General features: G+C 46.3%; 1 protein-coding gene across 5 annotated transcripts in view; it reads left to right on the forward strand.

The window, feature by feature from the left end:
* Positions 1-21,629, forward strand: part of TMEM200A (transmembrane protein 200A) — a 58,142-nt gene that overhangs the window by 29,997 nt on the left and 6,516 nt on the right. The window contains exon 1 of one of the 5 annotated variants that reach the window (XM_041745942.1): positions 20,279-20,564. The exons of 3 other annotated variants lie outside the window; for them this stretch is intronic. The gene's annotated coding sequence lies outside the window, so the exon portion shown is untranslated. Of the gene's footprint in view, positions 1-20,278; positions 20,565-20,638; positions 20,715-21,629 lie in introns of those variants that run through there. One more of the 5 variants, XM_041745943.1, reaches the window with a different exon arrangement.

Consider the following 21,629-nt stretch of genomic DNA (forward strand, 5'->3'; position numbering starts at 1 on the left):
GTTTGATGATGCTTCCTTGTTCTCAGGTTCAGGTTCGGCACGGGTATCACAGAAGTGGTTGTTGAGGGGGAAAGTAACTCTTCCTCTAACCTCTCCAGTTCAGGGTATGGGGGCCTGCAAATTAAACCGACACAGGCAGGTTAGTAAGGAGGAAAGAAAATCAGATTTAATCAATCACATATGCACGGGAGGTCACAATGGTAACGCAGAGAAGTAGTAAAGATTTGAGACTCCTATGGCATCCTAATCGGGAACAGAGAGGGCCAGATGGGCACTTCGAGGAGGACACAGGACTTTTTAGAAAGGAAGTGCAGGGAAAGGGCACTTATGGAAAAACAAATGACTCTCTAGAATGATAAATGGGCCCTTAGGAAAATAGATGGGAGATACGATCATCGGGTGTGGTGCCAGCTTCTCTCTCTGAAAGAGAAGATTGGAGTTGTTCCCAGAGATGGGGATTTATGACCATTGAATTTTTTTTTAAGCTGTTTTGGGAGCCTCTGCTTTTAGGCAGATAAGGGATTTCAGGAACTCAAAATACCTTTATCTTAAAATAATTTTTATGCCACAGTGGCTTATTCTGGATTCATGGCGCTTTTTCCGTGTTGGGTCAATTAGTGCGTGATTTCAGTTCGCCTCATGATAATGATGTTCACTTTGTTCCGGTTTTTGCTACTCCTTAGTCCATCAAAGTTTCACAGTGTTTTCCATTTATAATTAATAAGTGTTTTATGAGGGGGCACTTTGAATTTGTGTAAATATCTTTTCTTAAACTTCAAATTTATGCATTTGCTTGTTTATATTATCATGGTCTCATGGCTTAGTGGGTTGTAATCTGTGGCTACCATTATTTATTTTGATGCTCTGTTCTTCCACATTTGGCTGGTAGGAGCTCGTGCAAGCTGACCTCTGTGTCCTCTTGACAGATCACTGTCATTGAGCATTTCCTTGCTTTTGGGGGCCCATGTTATTTTGAGGTCATGTTACACTTCTCCTACCCTAGTTCTGAAATTATCCATTTCTTCCAGAAGGTCTTGTTCCTTTCAGTGGAGAACGATATTTAGAAACCCAAATTTGGGTGATAGGTGTGCTCATTATTAGGGCATTGTTGCTGCTTATAGACCCTCTCAGTAGATAATCATCACTGCTGTCCCCGCCCCACACCAAGGGGATGCCCTCCTCCTGGTCCTGCTCGGATTCCCTGAGCTGGTGTGCTGTGCCATAGTATTGCTCCTTCCCCACCAAATGGCTTTAGGAATGAATTGTTCATGAAGGAGAATAGGGCTCAATGCCATTTTTAAATGTTGATATAGAAGCAACCTAATAATTTGCTGGGCTCAGAAGATCTGTGGTCATATTTTTAGCCAAGATTCTGGAACATACTATTAAAGAGAAATTATTCCTGAAGTATCCTCATGTCAATTCATTTTTTTAAGATTTATTTTATAATGTGAGGATGTATATTTTAATATAGCAGAGCTTTGATGTTTAATTTCTTCTATGCTCCATAGGAAATGAACACACATGTATAGCATATCTTCTCCAAAATAGACAGAGGCATTAATTACTTAGGAGTAGGTTGTCTTCAGAGGATTTTGTGTCCAAAGTAATCTGTGATGAAACCTTCAGAATCAAGTGCCAGCAGTTTCTCATTGACATTCCATCAGATCTATGCTCTTTGATATCAGGCAAAGGTATAAGGTACTGCCCACCCTGTACGCGCGGTATATACTGGTGACCCCAAATTTGTATTTCCAGCACAGATATTGGCCCTGGAGCTGCCTTCAGACCACTCTACATTAGACTGTTCTTTGTGTCAGTTGTACTAAAACTTTGTCATTGACATGCCTGTGGGACACCGAGATGGAGACGCCAAATGGGCATTTCTTGGGGTTTGGGCATTTCTTTGGTATTTCACAGGCATCTCCACTTCAGCGTGTCCACACCCGAACTCTTGATTATTAACACCACCCTGTGCAGTGCACATCTCCTTCCCAGTCTCCCCACTCCCGACACGTGGCGCGGCCATGCCCCAAGTGAGAGATCTGGAAATGTTCTTGATGCTCCTTTATCCCTATGTAGGACAGTTTAATGCATTCTGTGGTCTGTGGTCTGTTCTGTTCTTTTTGAGACCTCTTGTCTCAACTCTAGTTGGAATAGGAATGGGATTGGGATAAAGCTGGGAATGAGATGTCTAACTTCATTCTACCCTGACCTTGAAGTGAGGACGGCTCCCTTCCAAAACCTTGGGCCCTGCCTACACACAAACAGGTCCCACCTGGCACCATCGAATGCCCTAGGCCGCCCGTTGTCAACAGAGTTCCCAGAGGCAAATTACAAGGGCCCTGTGGCCCGACTCATGACAGAGTCACAAGGTTTCTGCCCAAGCGCTTGGTTTGTTTGTTTGTTTGTTTATTTATTTATTTATTTATTTATTTATTTATTTATTTATTTATTTCAAGCCCTCGGTTTAAAGCAGAGTGCGTTGCTCTGAGACACTGGCTCTGAGTGGCTCCCAGGGGGGACGTGCTTTGGAAAAAGAGCGAAAAGATTGAAATGGATACATGGAGGGCCAAAGTTCTTCATCACAAATGAAAATGGGGTAGAGTTGAGAATGAAGAGCCTACCACAACCTCCTGGGGAGTAAGAAAATAGCTGTGGGCTGGAGAACAGGAAGCTTCCATGGGCTACACGGGGAGCCCAGTGGGCAGGTGACCTTCATTCTTCCTTCAAAAAGAGGGAAAGAAAAAAACCCAGTATTTCTCCTCTCATTTACTTCTTATCCTCATTCCTTATCTTCACAGCTGCCAAAGCGAAGTCTGCATCTCAGATCACGTCCCTAACCTACTTAACCACACTCAGCAAGCCCCACGATTCTTACTGTGTGACCAGCCCATCCCTCTCTCCACGCTCATCTTGTGCGGCTCACCCCCTCTACCCCCTAAGCCCTGAGTGCCTGGCCCTCTTTCTGTTCTTGGAACGGATCAGACTTATTTGCGACTTTAGAGCTCTTGAACATCCTCTGCCTAAGAATATCATTAACGTCCCTATTCGAAAAAGAACGTTTGAATCTTTCCACCAGAGCCAAATGCTTACTGATAAGTGTGATTTGGGGACTAGTTTCTGTTCTCCTTCAGTATTATTTATTTTGTACTTGAAGGAGAATCTCAGTGGCAATTAATATGAAATAACTGTTAAACTTAATTTACTATTAAGAAAACAACAAGAAGAGTCTGCTTCCAACCGCTTCCAAAGTAAAAGTCTTAATAAGAATCAATGTAATTATGACACTAAAAGATAAAAAGGAGAATAAGCCACAGGTTCTATAAAATATTCAGTATATGAAACCCTTTGAAATCCTGGGGAAATAAGGGGGAATTCAAAGTATTAGTGTCACCAAAGGATGTCTAGCTCAATTTTCACATGAGTCGCTTCAGTAAAGACGGCGGATTTTTATTAGCAGTGTCTGTAAGCGCTGTAATAATTTCTTACAGATACATGGCACAGCCCAGAGTACAAGAATGTGTGCGTGCATTGTCTCTCTTGAATTTCCAACCTCATGAGATCAGAGAAGTGACTTATTAGCATCATGTCATTAAGTAAATATTGTTTGAGAGTACTCCGCATCAAGCACTGTGCTAGGAACTTAGGAACAAAGTGTGCTCATGATCTCCTGGAGGACAAACATAATAAACAAGTGAACCAGCAAATACATTTATGTGCTTGGAGGGATATTTCCCCTTGCTCATACACACTGTATTTCTGGAGCCAGGAACATACTGAACATCCAAACCAACCTTTAGATATGACATACAGGGAGAAGGAAGGAAGGGTCAGAGACTCCTGGTTCATATGAACTCATAGGAGGCAGATTACTTGAGGCATTGTAAAATTTTATTGTTTTGTAAATACTGTGTCCATGAGGACTGAAAGCTCACCCTTTCCACCCCATCCAGAATAGAACCCAGTGGAATGCAGGCATTAGCAGATCGAGCCTCAGAGGAAGCAAAAAGAAATGGAAGAGAATCAGGGAGTTAGAGACTATAGAGGATGGAGAGAATAGAGGTTTGGCCCAAAAGGAAGGATTTTCTTCATTTGAGGGCCTGATAAGGTACCAAGCTACGGAGATGAGCAGATGGGTAAGGAAACCTCTTCACCCCCAAGTCCCCACACATCCTGTAGAGACTAAGAGATAAAAATGGAACATGGATTGATGAAGGATTTAGTATGTTCTCAATTCTGCGTGCCTGGCTTGCCAACAGCAAGCTTCATTATTAATGAGTCACATCATTCCTTGGTGACAGAATCAGCTCCTTATAATTTCAAAAAAACTATATGCCAGAAAAAAGGAGAGCCAAAGACTCCAGAAGATGATGGATCCCTCAATTGTGAGGGGACATTGGGACTCCCTTGAGCCCCACTTGGACAGTTTACTAAATTGATGGTAACCTACCACCCTCCTCTGCCCTACAGACCCCTTTCCTCCACTTACAGGCACCCACGAGACCATTCTGGGAGGGCGTCTGAGGTTGTACCCTTATCCGAACGAAAACTCCAATCTGATATGTAAATGAGCTACTGTGCTATGTATGTGTAAGGAATTATTAGAGTATTTATAAGCATCATTAGCAAAGATCCATCATCTTTACTAAAACAAGTCATCTGGAAATTAAACTAGAGATGATTTGGTAACAATAATACTTTGAATTCCCATCTCTTCCAGGGTTTGAAAGTGTTTTGTATACTGAATATTTTATAGAAATTCCTGGATTTTTTTTTCCTTTTTACATTTTAAATGTCATAATTACATTGATTTTCATTAAGACGTTTACTTCAGGAGGAGGATTTTTGTCGTTGTTGTTGATGCTGTTGTTTTTAACAGTAAATTAAGTTTGACAATTATTCCGTGCCAATTGCTGCTGGGATTCTTCTCCAGGTTACAAAATAAGCAATACTGTAGAACAGAAATTAGCTCCAAAATCACGTTCATTATGGAGTATTTGAGTCTAGCGTGAAGATTCAGAGGATCTGTTTCACTGAGAAAAACAACATGATGATTCATGGTCATTAAGCCTCATACTTATTTTATCAGTGGATTAGATTTTCCACTTCTCCTTATAGGACTGCTGTCTTTGTGTGTGTACACATAGTTAATTAACTGTAAGTCTGTAGGAATATAAGGACCAATGACCTATTCAAAACTAAACTTTTCCTTCAAACAGCTTTTCATTTGTTCCTTGTCTTCATCCAGGTGCTCAAGCCAGCAACCGGTGGGTGTCATCCTGACAACTTCCCCTCCCCCACACCAAGATCTTGGTCCTCCCTCCACAGTTCTGTCCACCCTGTTAACCCCATAGCCACCACCCTGTTCCAGCTACTATTGCCTCCTACCTAGATTGCTGTAGGGCTCCTTACCTGGTCTTCCTACATCCATTTTTGCCTCCTTTCCCTCCGATGCCAGGAATCTTATAATCATGCAAATCTGATCCTGATCTAGCTCTGCTTAGAGCCCGCTCATAGTGTCTCCCAAGATAAAGCTTAATGCCCTTAATATGATCTGTGAAATCTCCTGTGACCTTGCCCCTCCTACCACGTCAGTCTTGGCCCATGCTGTTCTTCCCTCCCTGCTCTACTTTTTTTTTTTTTTTTAAAGATTTATTTATTTATTTATTCACGAGAGACACAGAGAGAGAGAGGCAGAGGGAGAAGCAGGCTCCACGCAGGGAGCCCGACATGGGACTCGATCCCGGGTCTCCAGGATCATGCCCTGGACCAAAGGCAGACACCAAACCCCTGAGCCACCCAGGGATCTCCCCTGCTCTAGTTTAAAGTCACCTCCTCACACTCCTTTAGTCAAAAGGGGTCACCTTGGTGTTCACTTCTGTACCACCCTATGTTTGCCCCTCCTACCGCACATAACGCTCACAGTGATTTGTCCGATGTCTCTCTTCAACACTCAACAGTTAGGTCCTTTCTCCGGGCTCCCAACAGAGTGCTTGGCACATAATGAACGCTCAGCAAATATTTGTTGAATGAATGTAAATGAATAAATGAAATGAATGAGTGAATGAATGACAGACCAATGTGAATGTCCCTCAGATACTTAGTTTGGTATTGAATTATTACGATAATAATTAGAATTAGTTAGAAAAAAATAATGAAAATTTGGGCACAGACTGGTGGTGCTCTTAAAAAATTCGTTTGAAAGTATTATGGGCATGCTCATATACTCGGGTTCAAATTGGCTTGGCAGTGTGTAGGAACGCAGAGAATCCTGCAGGTGAAGAAATTTAAATATATGGGTAAGCCCTCCACAAGTGGGAAGCATCCTTCATGAGAACAGATACAGAATGTAACGTCTAGAAAACACTGGCTTTCTCGTACTCCGGCTACAACCTGTCTAAACAGCCCCTGACGGGTAGAGGCTGATCCAGCGACCTAAGGACTTTACCTTCCCCGGGAATCTGCAGACCTATTAGGGACCAGCAAAACCAGGGTAGACACACACCCAAAAGTCAAACAACAGGTTAAATAGATGCCGCCAAGCCCAGAGCGGAGTGTACCCCGAGCCTTCGCTCTGGCTCTGCCCGCGTTGCCTTGACGCGCCGTGGGCACATTGCTGGGCCCCTCGTTCCCGAGGATGGCACCCCGCGTAGCCTGGGGACGGGGAAGCCTATGGCAGCGGCGGGTCAGCCACGGCACCTTCCCCTCACCCACTCCGCACCCTGGGGACTGTCACCCGTGTCACAGCGCTGACCGCATGCACCTCGCGACTCCAGTCTGCTTTTAAAAAGTTCCTTCCCATTCTCGATCTTAAACATCTCAAAAAAAGGCTTTGGCTTCTCACAGAGCCCTCCGGGCGGCACGCGGGAGCGGGTCGTGGCGGATACTCAGATTCCAAACGGAGCGAAACAACTCGGAGGCATCAAGGGAAAATTAAATTATGGTTAATATTGCTTGAGGAACCTGGAATGAAGTACTGTTATTGCATTATTTTTTTTGAAGTGTTATATTTTATTATAAATTTTTATTTATTTATTTATTTATTTATTTGTTTGTTTATTTATTTATTTATTTAGAAGAAATATTTTATTCCCCATAATGAAAGTACAGAGAGGTGAATACAAACCTGCTACTTCTATTTTTTTAGAGCTCCTCAGAAACCAGGGAGTGTCCCAAACCCGAAGTGTCACTATGCACCAGTTCTGATTTTATCAATGTATAGTTTGCAAACCCTTTAAACTCAACCTGACTCAGAGCAACCTATTAAGGATGGGAGCGCCAATATTCTGATTTTGCAAATAAAAACCTGCAGCGGGAACCTGAATTATTACCTTAAAATTACAGTTTATTAAGGATGCAAACTTCTAGTCTTTTCAGGTTATACTGGGCCATAAAGGCAATGTAGCAGTGTGATAAAATCACAGCTTTTAGGGTCCTAAAGATCTAGGTTTGGATCCTTCCGTTGGTCACATACCAGCTGAATCACAGTGAGCAATTTGCTTCATCTCCGTAGATGGGGGCAATGTTTAGTCTGAGCAATTATTAGTCATGTGATGTCATCATGTATCAGTTGGGTGAAAAATGACCTGGAGCCACCAGAGGGAATCCCTGAGAAATCCGCTAAGGGTTTTCTTTAGCTCCTGAAGCTAGAGGGTCAGGCATGAAACAAAACATTAATCTGGTGACAGTACCCTTTTGCATTCAAGTCGCTTTTTAGCCTCCCTGGCTCTGGTTTCTTTAGAAGGCACTGGAAAGACAGCAGTACTTAGCTGTATCCATCAGGCGGGGTGTTCAGAGCATACAACCCCACATCAGAGTGCTTTAAAACAGCCAGGATGTCTTTCTTATTCAGGTCCATGTGGGTTGGCCCGCAGCCCTTCCCGTCATTCTCGTATGAGAACCTGAGGTGTGGACCCATCTGGAGGGTCCCAGCCAGGGGAAGGGGTCCTAGTGAATCACACACGCCTTGTCCCCCGAAGGGACACACACCTGTCCGCTCACCTTTCAGGGACAAGGCAGGTCACTTCCCCTGCCTGGTTCATGGGGTCGGGAAAACGCAAGGCAGGAAGGGGTCTGTGGACCGGGGGAGGGGGGGTTGGAATGTGGAGAAGCACCCTCAGGAGCACCTGGCCCATCAGCACCGTCGGGGCGGAAGCTGCTCGGTGCCCCGCGACGACCCAGCCGCCTGGATTGTCAGCCTGGCATCGGCTGCAGGCTTCCCAGGCACGCAGGCCTGCAGCCTCCTGCGCTTGTGGGTGCATGCTCCTCAGGGGGGGGTGCTGAAATGAAACCCGTGTCTGCGAACCCGGCTGAGCCCTGAGCGGCGCGCTGGACGTGCCTGGGTGTGCTGCATGGACGTGGCACCCGCGGCAGGTGCCCAGGCCTCCCCCCTCTCCCGCAGACCTCTCTCCCCAGGTCTCCTCCCCCAGGCCTTCTGCCTCCCTCCACCGCCCCCTCCCCCGGGCCTCCCCCAGGCCTCCTTCCCCCTGAGGCCTCCCCCACAAGCCTCCAGGCTTCCCGGGGGCCTCTCTGCTCAGGCACTGGGTTTACATAACTGTTCGTGTTGCTTCTGAACCATGGGAATGGCCCTAATGACTTCTCCCCTGCTCTTAGAATCCCTGTGTTGTCTTCTGTGTGCAGCCCCAGTGTTGTTTTGATTGTCACGGATTATGAATTGCTAAAGCACTGGAACCTCTGGTCCCAGAAGACCGTCCGGGGGTGGGGGTAGTCCAGGGAGCTGCCTGAAGGCTGCACTCGGTCAGGAGGGGAAAGGGAGGGGATCCCTGGGTGGCGCAGCGGTTTGGCGCCTGCCTTTGGCCCAGGGCGCGATCCTGGAGACCTGGGATCGAATCCCACGTCGGGCTCCCGGTGCATGGAGCCTGCTTCTCCCTCTGCCTGTGTCTCTGCCTCTCTCTCTCTCTGTGTGTGTGTGTGACTATCATAAATAAATAAAAATTAAAAAAAAAATGTTTAAAAAAAAAAAAAAAAAAAAAAAAAAAAAAAAAAAGGAGGGGAAAGGGATGGCTTCCTGTCACATAACACAGTTGGACCCTTTCATCAGCTATTTCCCAAATTCGCAAGAGTTTGCATCGTGCACCTGGTGTCCAGCTAGTTAGCCAGTCGGCCTTTTTGAAATCACGAAGTCACTTCAGCTCTAGGGGTGGAATATAAAATCCACGGGCTGTGATTTTGCACAAGGAGCTCTATCACGTAGTTGACTGAGCCAAGTTTTAAATTCATAGCTGTAGCTCTCAAACTGATCTTGATGTAACAACAGAGTAATATGACTTTTGAGTGAAAAAGCAGTGTTTACCGAGCTGTGCTGCACGAGCTGGAAGAAATCAAAGTCTAGATGCTACGTGATCTTCTATTGGGGGTATTTGTTGTTAGACGAGCCAACTGGGGACTGTGCTTAGACCGTAGGGTGAACTCTTTTCCATATGGCTTTTCTGGGTATTTTCCCCATGTGTGCATTTTTTCCAGTGTGCCTCTGGCTACGCAGGGGCATTTCTGCGGCCCGACCAGTGGACGGTCGACGGCTGTGCCTCACCTGGCTGCCGCTCTCCAGCTGTGCCCGCACGGAGACATATGAAATAGATTTTTCAAATAAATGAGATTGCTTATCACACTGGGTTTTTTATATTGGGTTGATATACTTACTGAACATGTCTTCCTGTCATTAAATGTCTGTCTACGGGGATCCCCGGATGGCTCAGTGGTTCGGCGCCTGCCTTTGGCCCAGGGCGTGATCCTGGGGTCCTGGGATCGAGTCCCGCATCGGGCTCTGGGCATGGAGCCTGCTTCTCCCTCTGCCTGTGTCTCTGCCCCTCTCTCTCTCTATCATGAGTAAATAAATCTTTAAAAAAAAATGTCTGTCTACATTTTGGGGATAACCGCCAGTGTCCATCGCCGTGAGGGTGCCATAACTGGTGGGTGGGGTCGCTGTGTTAATACAGTCGAGAGGAGAAGAAGGTACATGCTGCTGAATTACCCCCTAAAAAGAGAGAAAACCCCTCCATATAAACATTGCTAACTAATAAAAAACCTTTTGCTGGCATTTCCTTAGTTTGTACCGATGACGCTTTAGGGGAAAAAAAATCTTGAAGCCAGTTGGGTCTAAAATATTCTCCAATCCGATTAGGGTGCCAGGTCCTCCTTAAGTGCCTTTCCTTAGTTTGGGTCACGTGCGTAGCGGCATGGCGATGAGTACGCATCAAGGTGGCAGGATGCGAAGGCAACTAAATAGATGGAGTGACGCCACCGTCGCTTGCTTTTTGGGATAATCGATCTCTATTTTATTTCTGCGTCCAGTACTATAGTTTTGGGTAGTTTCAGGGTTTTTCTGTGTGTTTTTTTTGAGGCATTTGTTTATTTCTCATATACAACTTTGACGATTTTTACAGAAATGGGTTCCTACAAAGGTCAGATACGGAACTCACTGTGTCATCACCAGCAATGGTGCGGTGCTGAGGACGTGGCACCGCGCTCTGCAATTCAGAGATGCGTACGATCTCCTTCTTTAAATGACATTTTTTTCCTTTAAATGAAAGACTTTGTTGTTGCTTTAAATAACGTATTATTTCCTCTCTGCAGTTTATATTCATAAGCACAAATTCTTCCATCTTCCCCTCATCTCCTTGTTTTCTCTCGACACTTGCTGTCACGCCTCCCCCTCCCCCTTATCCTATTATTGCGCAGTGTGATTTGGGATAAAAATCACGTTCCTGGAGCTGAGCGGGTCTGGATGTGAAGCCCTGCTCTCTCTCCCATTTCCTGGCTGTGCGACATGAAGCAAATTACTTACCCTCTCTGAGTCTCAGTGAAGCGGTTTTCCTCCCTCACCGAATTTTTCTGAAAATCAAGGACAACGGTGTGTATTTAGTTCCTAATGAGACATCACAGCTCCGTAAACACTACCTCCTCTCTTATTTCTGATTTTTCATTCTTCCTTCACAATTTTCATCCTTTTCCCCCCAAAGCCTCCAGATGAATAAGTTGAGCTTCTTGACTGTTCTCTTGGAAAAGAGTCAAACTTTTTTCTTTCCCTCTGGAAAAGATGAAAGTCCTCCTCTCTGGCATTTTTTCCTATTTTTCCCCCTTTTGCTGTGATTCTTCATCTTCTGAGAGTCTGGTGACTCTAGAGTATTACGATCTTTGAGGTTTTGATTGTGGCTTTGACAAAAATCGCTTTGCTTGTGAGAGCCTTGCCACCATCTTCAAAAAGTCACCATTTTTTAAATAATAATAAATTTATTTTTTATTGGTGTTCAATTTGCCGACATATAGAATAACACCCAGTGCTCATCCCGTCAAGTGCCCCCCTCAGTGCCCGTCACCCAGTCACCCCCACCCCCCGCCCTCCTCCCCTTCCACCACCCCTAGTTCATTTCCCAGAGTTAGGAGTCTTTATGTTCTGTCTCCCTCCCTGATATTTCCACCCATTTCTTCTCCCTTCCCTTCTATTCCCTTTCACTATTATCTATATTCCCCAAGTGAATGAGACCATATAATGTTTGTCCTTCTCCGATTGACTTATTTCCCGTTTACCTAATATTTACTTTGGTCTCAGTAAGGTTGCAGAGCTTCGGCGAGTCAACTCCAGCCCTTTCCAATCGGAGTGAATCCTACAATGACCTTTTACGCAGCACAGGGTCCTCTGCTGCTTTATGAGGTTAGGCGGGGCTGGGCTGGGCTGTGATCATGATGGTGGTGACGACTTGTGGTAGAGTAAGTCTCGGGGAGTTCACCACCGACTTCCGTGTGCTGCTTGGGGATTGCTGATAGGAAGCTATGCTTCTTAGGTCTAAACCCCCAACCAGCCCGAATTCCTGCAGGTCCATCCATGCCGTCCTAGTGGCCGCCTTCCCTCTATTTCCTCTGCTGGGAGTTCCTCTCTGCTCCTCTTCTTCCCTTGGTCATGAAACCTCTCCTGCCCGTTCGCTGCCCTGACCCGCACACTCCGAGGTCACTGTCTCCTCTGGGCCTTGTGTGTCCACCAACACTCCCGTCGCTGTGCCTAGACTGCGTCTTAGCACCGGCTTGTCGGCCCGATGACAGCACAGGGGATGGCACACTCACCGCTGAGCTTTGGCGCATAGTTGGTGCTCAACGAGTCTGCACCGAGTGCAGAAATAAATAAACATCACAAGCACGGCTCCTCAGATCAAGGGACGTAGAAGCTTGAAATCATTGTAAGTGGTGATCGGAATGAAAACCAGCCCCCCCCCCCACCAAAAAAAAGAAAAAGAAAAAGAAAAGCAGCCCAAGCAGCGCTAAATAGAAATGCGAGATTCCCTGCTTCCCAGAGTGAACGAGGAATTTGAATAAATGATCAACATCATTCTGGAAGAATTAGGACTGTGCTTTGATTTGTTTAATTACTTGGCTTCGTTATCTTACGTGGATTTAGGAACAAAGAAGAATCCTCGTCATCATTTCCAAAGCAATAAAAAAAAAATAGCCCAGACGCCCTCTAAATAGGTGGTTGGAAGCGAAGGATGCTGAAGCCTGAACAAGCCCAGCCATTGCTTCCACCATCTACGTAATTTTCCTTTTGGAGATCAGCCAGTTCGGAGGTAATCAGGTGGCCCCAGGGGTTGTAGGGTCGGAGCTTGCTTCGGCAGAGCTGCAGAGCTGCAGAGCACTGCCCTACACACGACCGATATATCGTCTTGGACTCTTGGCCCATCGCCGGGAGGGGGCAGCTACGCAGCTGTGTGTCGGGCCGCGGTGCTACAGCCTGCTCCCCACGGCTGTGAGGCTCTCATGGGCCAACGTGTTAATAAGCCAGCAAACGTCTGATTCACCTTCAAAAGGCTACGGGTAAAATCCATGGTTTGGCAGGCAGCTGCGGCAAACCTAAGAAATACTTAGAATTTTATTTATTTATTTTTATTTTTTTTAATACTTAGAATTTTAAAGCAAGTTTTGTCTGTGGGCTGGATGTCATTGACGATCAAAAACCTGAACCAATGCTGCGTATTTGTTTAAAAAGCATACACATCAAAAACTCGTCCTTATAATCCCATTAGTCTTTCATTTTGATGATAAGCATCGAGATCGAAGGCATTTTTAAAACTCAGATTGAAGTCGCACGTGAGTTTATTTTTATTTTTATTTTTTTTAAAGATTTTATTTATTCATTCATGATAGACATAGAAAGAGAGAGAGAGAGAGAGAGAGAGAGGCAGAGACCCAGGCAGAGGGAGAAGCAGGCTCCATGCAGGGAGCCCGACGTGGGACTGGATCCCGGGGCCCGGGGTCATGCCTTGGGCCAAAGGCAGGTGTCAAACTGCTGAGCCCCCCCCCCCCCCCAGGGATCCCCACGCACAGTTTAGAGGCCGGCTCAACCTTGGCCTAAACTCAACTTCCATAAGCCCCGGGATGGGATGCCGGTGCCTGAAGGAAAGTTCCTCGTGACTGTGTTTGTCTCCATTCAGATGAACCGGGGGGCATGCACGGGGGCCCTTGGGCACAAGGCGCCAGGCCCTGCCACCCGCCCGCCAGGCCACGGCCAGAGCAGAGCCTTGCCCTGCCGACGACTCGTGCCCACGTGGACTGCCTGGCTCCCCTGTCCCCGCGCGCCCATCCCCTGGACCCCTGCAAGGCTTTCTCAAGGCTGTGGTCGTGGAAGTGAAGTGGGGGAGGAGGAGGGCGACTTTGCAAGTCACCCCCAGGAATGGACATAGTCAACCCTTCTTTTCCTTTTCCGTCAACGAGTGAACGAAGGCGCAGCTTTCTTTCGAAATTGCGTCAGGCCGCGTGCCTCTCTTTCCTGTCGGGTTGCTCTTTGCCTCTGCTTCCTGGACATTTGTATTTTTTTTTCTTCTGTGGCTGGATGAGGAATCTCTTTTGTCCCTTTTCCCCTCGGATTGCTGTCTCCTGTGGAAGTTAGCAGTGAGGCAGGCCGCGATCTGGGGTCACAGACAGCTGAGGCTGAAGCTGTCCCAGGCAGGGCCCCCACACACCCCACCCGTGGAAAGCAGACATGTGCGTGTGTGGTGTGTTTAGAAACATGCTTCCCTCCGTCGCTGTTGTTAGATTAAGCCTCCCTCGAAATCATGTCCTGCGCTCTTTCCAGTTTGCTCTTCGATGCCTGAGATTGTGGGCAGTTTACCGTTCTTCTCGATTTTCCCCTCTCGGCCAATATATTCAGCCAGAGTGTGTGGACGACCTGGTAAGCCCCGCAGGCCCAGCAGGAGGATTCCTGACCTTGCATGACCATTTTTTTTTTTAAAGAAGTTCTGGAAAGAAGGAAGCATTTTTAAGAAAACAGATAGAACTGATTCATGGTTTCTGATAGTTTGTGTTGCGTTAGTATTCCATAATTTTCTGCCCCGGAACATGGTTCACCTTCTCTTCCTCCACTGAACTCACTTTTCCTTCTTCCTTCATTTCTATCTTTTGACCTTCCCCCTTCCCTCCATGTCCTCCGGTGGTGGGACCGGGGGTGCTCCCTTTAAACCCAGGAGCCAGGCAGGGAGGGCCACATACACCCCCCACTTTGTCCTGGTTTACCTACCTCCTCCAGGTCCTCGGTGGTACAGTTAGAAAATGCCGATTGTGGGTTTGAAATTGGGAGAGGGGGGCACCTGGGTGGCTCAGGGGTCAAGCATCTGCCTTTGGCTCAGGGCCTGACCCTGGGGCCCCAGGATTGAATCCTGCATCAGGCTCCCCACAGGGAGCCTGCTTCTCCCTCTGCCTGTGTCTCTGCCTCTCTCTCTGGGTCTCTCATGAATAAATAAATAAAATCTTTTAAAAAATTGGGAAAGAGGAGGCAAAGATATATCTGGATGATATCATTGTCCTTCTAGGACACGTAAGAGAATGAACTAAAAATTTATTTTATTAACAGTCAACAAGCTCAGTTAAGGCAGCTTAGTAAATTAATGCACAAAAGTCAACAGCCTTCCTACAGCCAAATGACAACCACTTGAAGATGGAAATGATAGGGACAGAAAACTCCGCTTTACATCAAAACCCAGTGACCCAAGAAAGAAAAGAGTAAGAAGAAGTGAGAAACATCTATGTTGAAAAAAAAAGAAAGAAAGAAAGAAAGAAAGAAGAAAGAAAAGAAAAGAAAAGAAAAAAGAAAAGAAAGAAATGAAACGAAACTATGGCATAAAGCTTTTAGTGAAATGCTACTGTGGTACAACAGTGTCCGTCCTCCCCATATGTATGTAGAGATCTGGTGTGATCACAATAAAATTGCCAGGTTTTTAAAGCTCAAATTCTGAAGTTCACAGGCAACATAAAATGTGTAAGCATAGCAAGAAATTTTTGACGCAGGAGAATGAGAATAAACTAATCTTATCAGGTGTCCAGGTATGTATTATCATATTAGTTTCGTTCAGGCAAATTAGTAGATTAATGGAACAGAATGGGCAATCTTAATATTGACCAAAATGGGTATGAGATTTGGTACATAGTACGACTATAAGAAATTAATATACAATGAAAGTATTTCGAAGCAAAGGAGGAGAGGTTTCCTATGAACACGTTAGAGCCCTACCTGTATTCTTACACACACACACACACATCCAGATACACAAGAAAATGAAAATGTAAGAGAATTAGAACATGAAATTTTGGGGGGAAAAAATGAGGGAATTTTTTTTTCAAGATTTCTTTATCTGAGAGAGAGAGAGAGAGAGAGAGAGAGTGCACGCGCACACATGCGATCACAAGGGGGAAGGGCAGAGAGAGAGGCAGAGAGACTCCTAAGCAGACCCTGCACTGGGTGTGAATCCTACTGGAAGGCCCAATCCTACGACCCGAGACCACGACCTGAGCCAAAACCCAGAGTCGGATGCCCAACCCCCTGTGCCACCCAGGTGCCCCCACATGGAAGAACTTTTAACATGACCTTCCAATGAAGAAGAGCTTTCTAATGATTCTGGGAAGCCATCAACCAACATAAGGCTGGCTACATAGAATTGAAATTTTCTGTTCGATAAAGGATACAATAAAAACGGAAGCCAAAACGTAAATATGTGTGCCAGGCATATCACTACCAGAGAGCTGATTTCTTTCATATGTAAAGAGTTCTCATAGATCAATTCTAAGACACCAAGTGAGAAAACCTCCTTCCCACTTCTCAAAAAGCTGCAAAAACACAACACTCGGCTGACCTCTAGGAGGGGGAAACTAGGGAAACCGGTTTCACTTACTGTATTGCTGGATTTTTCCCTTGCACAGAGAAGGGAGAGAAGAGGAGGGGAGGGGAGCCGAGGGGAAGGGAGGTGAAAAGGACAGATGGGCTGACCAACACTGGTTTTATTTTTTCATTTTTTTAATTTTTTGATACATGGATGCAAATTCTTATTTTTTATTTATTTTTTTGTCAATTTATTTTTTATTGGTGTTCAATTTGCCAACATATAGAATAACGCCCACTGTTCATCCCATCAAGTGCCCCCCTCAGTGCCTGTCACCCCAGTCACCCCCAACACTGGTTTTAAATTGGAACTGTAAAAATCTATTTCCTCGATTCACCTTGCTGCCCCTAAGCTGCGCAAGAAGGAGAAAAGACGAGGTAAACGAAAATAGAAATAGTCACATGCGTCCCCACTGCCTCCTCTGCCAGAATTTCTCTAAAGACTATGTTCCTTATGCTGAAGGACTCGTGTGTTTCATTCTTTTTTATTTTTTTAAATTTTTTTTGTGTGTGTTTCATTCTTTTCTGTGACTGGTGAAGGCTTTGGCCTTGGCCTCTCCCGCGAGGCCACCCCTTCCCCCCTTGCCTGAAGGGCAATCCTACTCAGGTCGCACTTCTGAGGGAAAAGAAATTCCCCAGTGGAAACGATGAGGTCTGACTTATTGCCTAACGTATTTCTGGGCTTTTACAAATGCTTCATGGCAGCCTCGAGCTACCATGGTTTGGAAAACTTTATGAGAAATTCGATGGATGGTGTGTTACTGTGGATTAAAAGATGGCACAGCTATTTGCTAATCTAGATGGTGCTTTTGCTCTGGAGGGAAATGGTCCCTAATTTGCAGCAGAGAAGAAAGTGGGATGTTCGGGCCCCGTCACAGTACTGACCCAGCGGCGCTGCACACACACCTGGTGGGCTGACATAGGATGTTTGCTAGAAAGTGGGGCCAAGGAGAACTGAGACTTGCTACCGGGTTTCGGCCTTCCCCCTTGTCCTATGGGACAGTCACCAGCGTGTTTGGGGCTTCTTGGGGTTTTTAAGTCACTGGAAAGGGTGTGATTACTGGAGCCTCACTTACCAGTGTTGTCTCCAGAAGCCTTGTCACCGTACCCTTAAGTGATGTGACCGCCGGTGTTTCTCTGCAGGGGAGAGGTCTGTATACCAAGTCCAGCCCGTGGTTTTCAGTGTTTCAGCTCTTCATCTCAGCTAATCTGCATTTTCGTAAACCTGTGACTTCTTTAACGGTAGCTTCTGTGCATCGATTTCAAGTCGGCTTCCTGCCCGGAAACGCAGTGAGCGAGCGGGAAGGGTGGCTACGTTGTGAGAGCTTGTCCTGACTTGAAGAATGAGGGTACAAGGCAGGAAGCATTATTTCTACTTTGGGGGAAATAGGCTTCTAATTTCTTTTGTTCCTGCGGAAAATGTCTCCCACTGGGTCTCAGCAGGGTTTTTTTCCAACAGCTCATTACAGATCTGTTATTTGGCCTCCTGAAGACTTTTGCGTTCTGCGAGCTTCGTGGCTCTTAGTCCTGGGAGAGCAGTTGTTTCTTGTCATTGTTACACAGTCTATAATTGGTTTGGGCCCTAATTGTACAGTTTGTCAGGCTGGTGGGTTTTGAAGGCGTCAGTAACAAAGAACACATAGGATTTCCCAGCGCATCCTCTGTTCCTAGCGTTTTCCACATGCATAGGATATCCTTGACCGTAACGTGGTGTTTTCTATCTAATGACTCGAGTATCATTTGCTAATTATAAAGAATTCTCTATTTCCCTGTAGTTCCAGCCCTCATGCAGATGTAGAATTATGCTGAATATTAGGATGCCCTTCTCCAAGGCAGACCAGCACAGGTCATCACATGTACATAAAATCGCAGCTTAAACCTCTTGTCACAAAATTAACATTTTGCAATGTTCGCTTTATATCACCCTTATGGCAAATTCTCTAGTCCCCATATCCCCAAGCCCCATATTCCTCCCGAGAGTCCCAATGGAAGCAGAATGGTGCTTGCAGAATTGATCAGATCCCGCTGCCTTTGGTTCACCTGCATCATTAAGATAGGTCAAAACATCAGATGAACTTAATTCTTGTAATTGCTTGTATTTTTTTGGTCGTACGACAGGTCTCTGAATCTGAAGAACTAGAACTAGGAGGAGGGCATGCTTTATATTCTTTCTATAATCCCCCACTTGCCTCTCTCTTATATAAACACAGCTCTTCCTAGTAACTACCAAATTATTAACACTCCTGCCACTAAAATACAGTTTCCATTCAGATAGCTTTTGACTCTAAATCCCGTGCAAACCTGCAGTCATAATTCCCTCTCCACGTACAGTGAGCCGTTGTTAATTATTTCGCTTCGCATATTGGAGTGTGTGTTGGTTTGCCTAGCAGAGAAACGAAAGAGTGGATGGCACTGAGCAATGAAGAGCTAATAAAAATAGCTGCTGTTTTTTGAGGATTTACTATAGTCAACACTACAGTGAACTTTTCATAGATATTTCTTCATTTTATCCTTAACAGGGCCAGTGCTCTACATACTGAGCATTAAGGAAAGTTTTTGCCATTTGACTGATGGAGGAACTGAGATAGGAATTTAAAACACCTTGTCCAAGGGGCCCCTGGGTGGCTCAGTAGGTTGGGCGGCTGACTCCTGATGTCGGCTCAGGTCGTGATCGCAGTGTCATGAGATGCAGCCCTGTGTCGGGCTCTGCGCTCAGCGGGAGTCTGCTGGAGATGCTCCCCCTTTCTCTGTCCCTCCCCCTGCTCGTGCACCAGTGCTCTGCCTTTCTTTAACAAAATACATGAATCTTGGGGATCCCTGGGTGGCTCAGTGGTTTGGCACCTGCCTTAGGCCCAGGGCATGACCCCGGGTCCCAGGATCGAGTCCCACATCGGGCTCCCTGCATGGAGCCTGCTTCTCCCTCTGTCTGTGTCTCTGCCTCTCTCTCTCTCTCTATGTCTATCATGAATGAATAAATAAATCTTTAAAAAATAATAATAAATAAATATATAAATCTTAAAAAAAAATTGTCCAAGGCTGCCTGGCTATCAGGTTTCTGTGATTCCAGAGACAGTGTGCAAATCCATTATGCTATGTGCTAAGCAATGATTTCTACCCTATTCCTATTTTTTAAACTTTAATATGATTGAACTTATTAGTCACCCATAGGCATTTTCTCTTCCAACTCTGGTAAAGATGTAGATTAAAAATCCCAGTCTGAAAATTTAAAATGTCTCTCCTGGGAAGAACAGAAAATATTTCTGTCACATTTGTGGATACCACATGGGGTTTTTATATAATGTTTTTGTTTGGTCCTGAAGGCACAGATTAACTTTCACTTCCTTTTGGCAGATAGCCTCACATTCTGGTGCATTTTTAAGCCTTGAGATAAGAATAAAAATTCAAACAGAGAAGTAAGACAATATCAAATATATTTAGGATAATAAGCATACTGCGGTTGAGTGGATAGAGAGAAATCCTGGTGCAAGGGCCTTTGTGAAAGAGTGAAGAACAGCAGTGAGTTAGAATCTGCTTCTTGGCAAAATCCTACGGCTGCGTCTCCACTGCCCTGCTGCCGCTGCCTCTCCAAAGCCTCCGGATTACTCCAGATAGTGGGGAAGAGCGTCCTCAAGTCCATCATCACAGCAAGTAGGTGATTTCATTTTAGGTGCTTTCCTGCTCTCGACCGGACTCCATGCTCCTGGAAGTCAGGACGAGCTGTGAACCGTGCCCCTGGCCTCCAGCACGTGCCAGTCATGCCCTGGCATCCCTCACATCAAGTCATAGTCAACAGATCAACTTGTTGGGCATCTGTCGCGTTCCCGGCGCCGTGCGAGGCCCAGGGGTAGCAGGAAAAACAACAGGAAGAGGAATATGTAACCAAGAATGAACGCTGGCCTGCGAGTCTGAAAACTTGAAATCCAGTCCTATTCTTTCTGCTTCTCCGTTGTTGGATCTGGGACAGCATTCCTGGTCCTCAGTTGCTTAAAAGGAATGTCTGATTCAAAGACTTCTAACGTCCCTCGACTCTGCAAGTGCACGTACTTACCATGTCCGAGGGGAGTGTGCGAATGCATCTGGAACCGCATCTGCTGAGCGGGAGTCTCACGGCGTGGTCAGGGCAGGAGGTCACGTGGTCGCAAGAGGATACAGGGTACAGGAATGGGCGTCCGTGAGGGCAGGAGTCCCACGTGTGGGTGAATGCCATGGAGAGCCGGGTCCACAGGGTGCGTAAGCTCGTGATGGGAGTGACTGGCCACAGCAGCAACTTCAAAAACGATTGGCTGAGCAAGAGTAGGGAGGTGAGGCCTGATGGTGAGGCCAGTGGTGTGGTACTGACACGATATGCAAGGCAGAGATCTGCTCAGGCCGGAGCAAGCGCTTACAGCCAAGCCGGAGGTGTCAGGTGAGCACGGCCCAGAGGGCAGAGGTGCCCCAGGTAGGCAAGCGGACAAGAATGGGGCATGCGAGCGAGTGCAAGAGGCTGCACCTGTGGTGGAAAGGTAGCTATGGGGCCTGAGTCCCTGTTGATGACACTGACGTGCCTCATGAGCAGGTAAGAAGGTGCAGGCCAGACACAGCCCAGCACAAATCTGCTTGACGGGGGGGCGGGGGGGGGAAGGGGGGGGGGAAGAAGGGTGAGTGTGGGTCGCAAGCTGCTAATTGGGGCAGGGACAGCTAGCAGCACGTGGCTTATTCACGAGCACTGGGAATGGCAGATAGGCTGACTGATATGCAGCCAAAAGTTAACCCAAACTAATTTTTAAAAAAAATTTTTGGCTGTCAACAGATGCTTATTTTCATGCATGTCTTGACGACATCATGATTCCTCTCTGGAGAACATGGAAGGAGACTGTGGCTGACCCTCTAGCTAGGTTGAGGTATAACTCGTCGAAAGGCCTCCTCAAAAAGACAGTTGCTGATCATTATATTCTTCTGGCCAGAAAACCGATGTTGAGTCTTCCACTAGACGCGTAAGCCCAGGTGTCAGTGTTTACCGTTACATGAGTGAATATCTACACAGACTAACACCCCCCCCCCCTTAGGAGGAGGCCCCTACTGGAGTATCCCAGCATGTCCTCCAATTCCAAAGGTTTAGGGAAAGCTGTGGATCCAGAGAGATTGGGAAGCACAGACTCTGTGCCCAAGTTAGCAGAACGAAAATTCAGTGTAGTAGCAAAATTCTTCACTTGGATGGTTAAGGAAATAAGTCCTATCCCTGCCCCGGGATGGTAGGAGCACACATACAGTGATAAAAGTGTAGGATGGAGAGGATGTGGCTTTTTAGCATACATTTAAAAAAAGAAAGATTTAGGCTGCTTTCACATGGACCGAACACCGTAGACCAGACTGATGTTGCAGGGCGGGGGTGCAGGGGCCCAGGCCCAGATGCCCCCCACCGGGCTTGCAGTTCCACCAGCATCTTCATGGGGGTCGCAATGTCGGTCCCTCATTACGGCATCGGCCTATG

The sequence above is a fragment of the Vulpes lagopus genome, chromosome 2 (assembly GCF_018345385.1).
Source record: "Vulpes lagopus strain Blue_001 chromosome 2, ASM1834538v1, whole genome shotgun sequence".
Lineage (NCBI taxonomy): Eukaryota > Metazoa > Chordata > Mammalia > Carnivora > Canidae > Vulpes > Vulpes lagopus.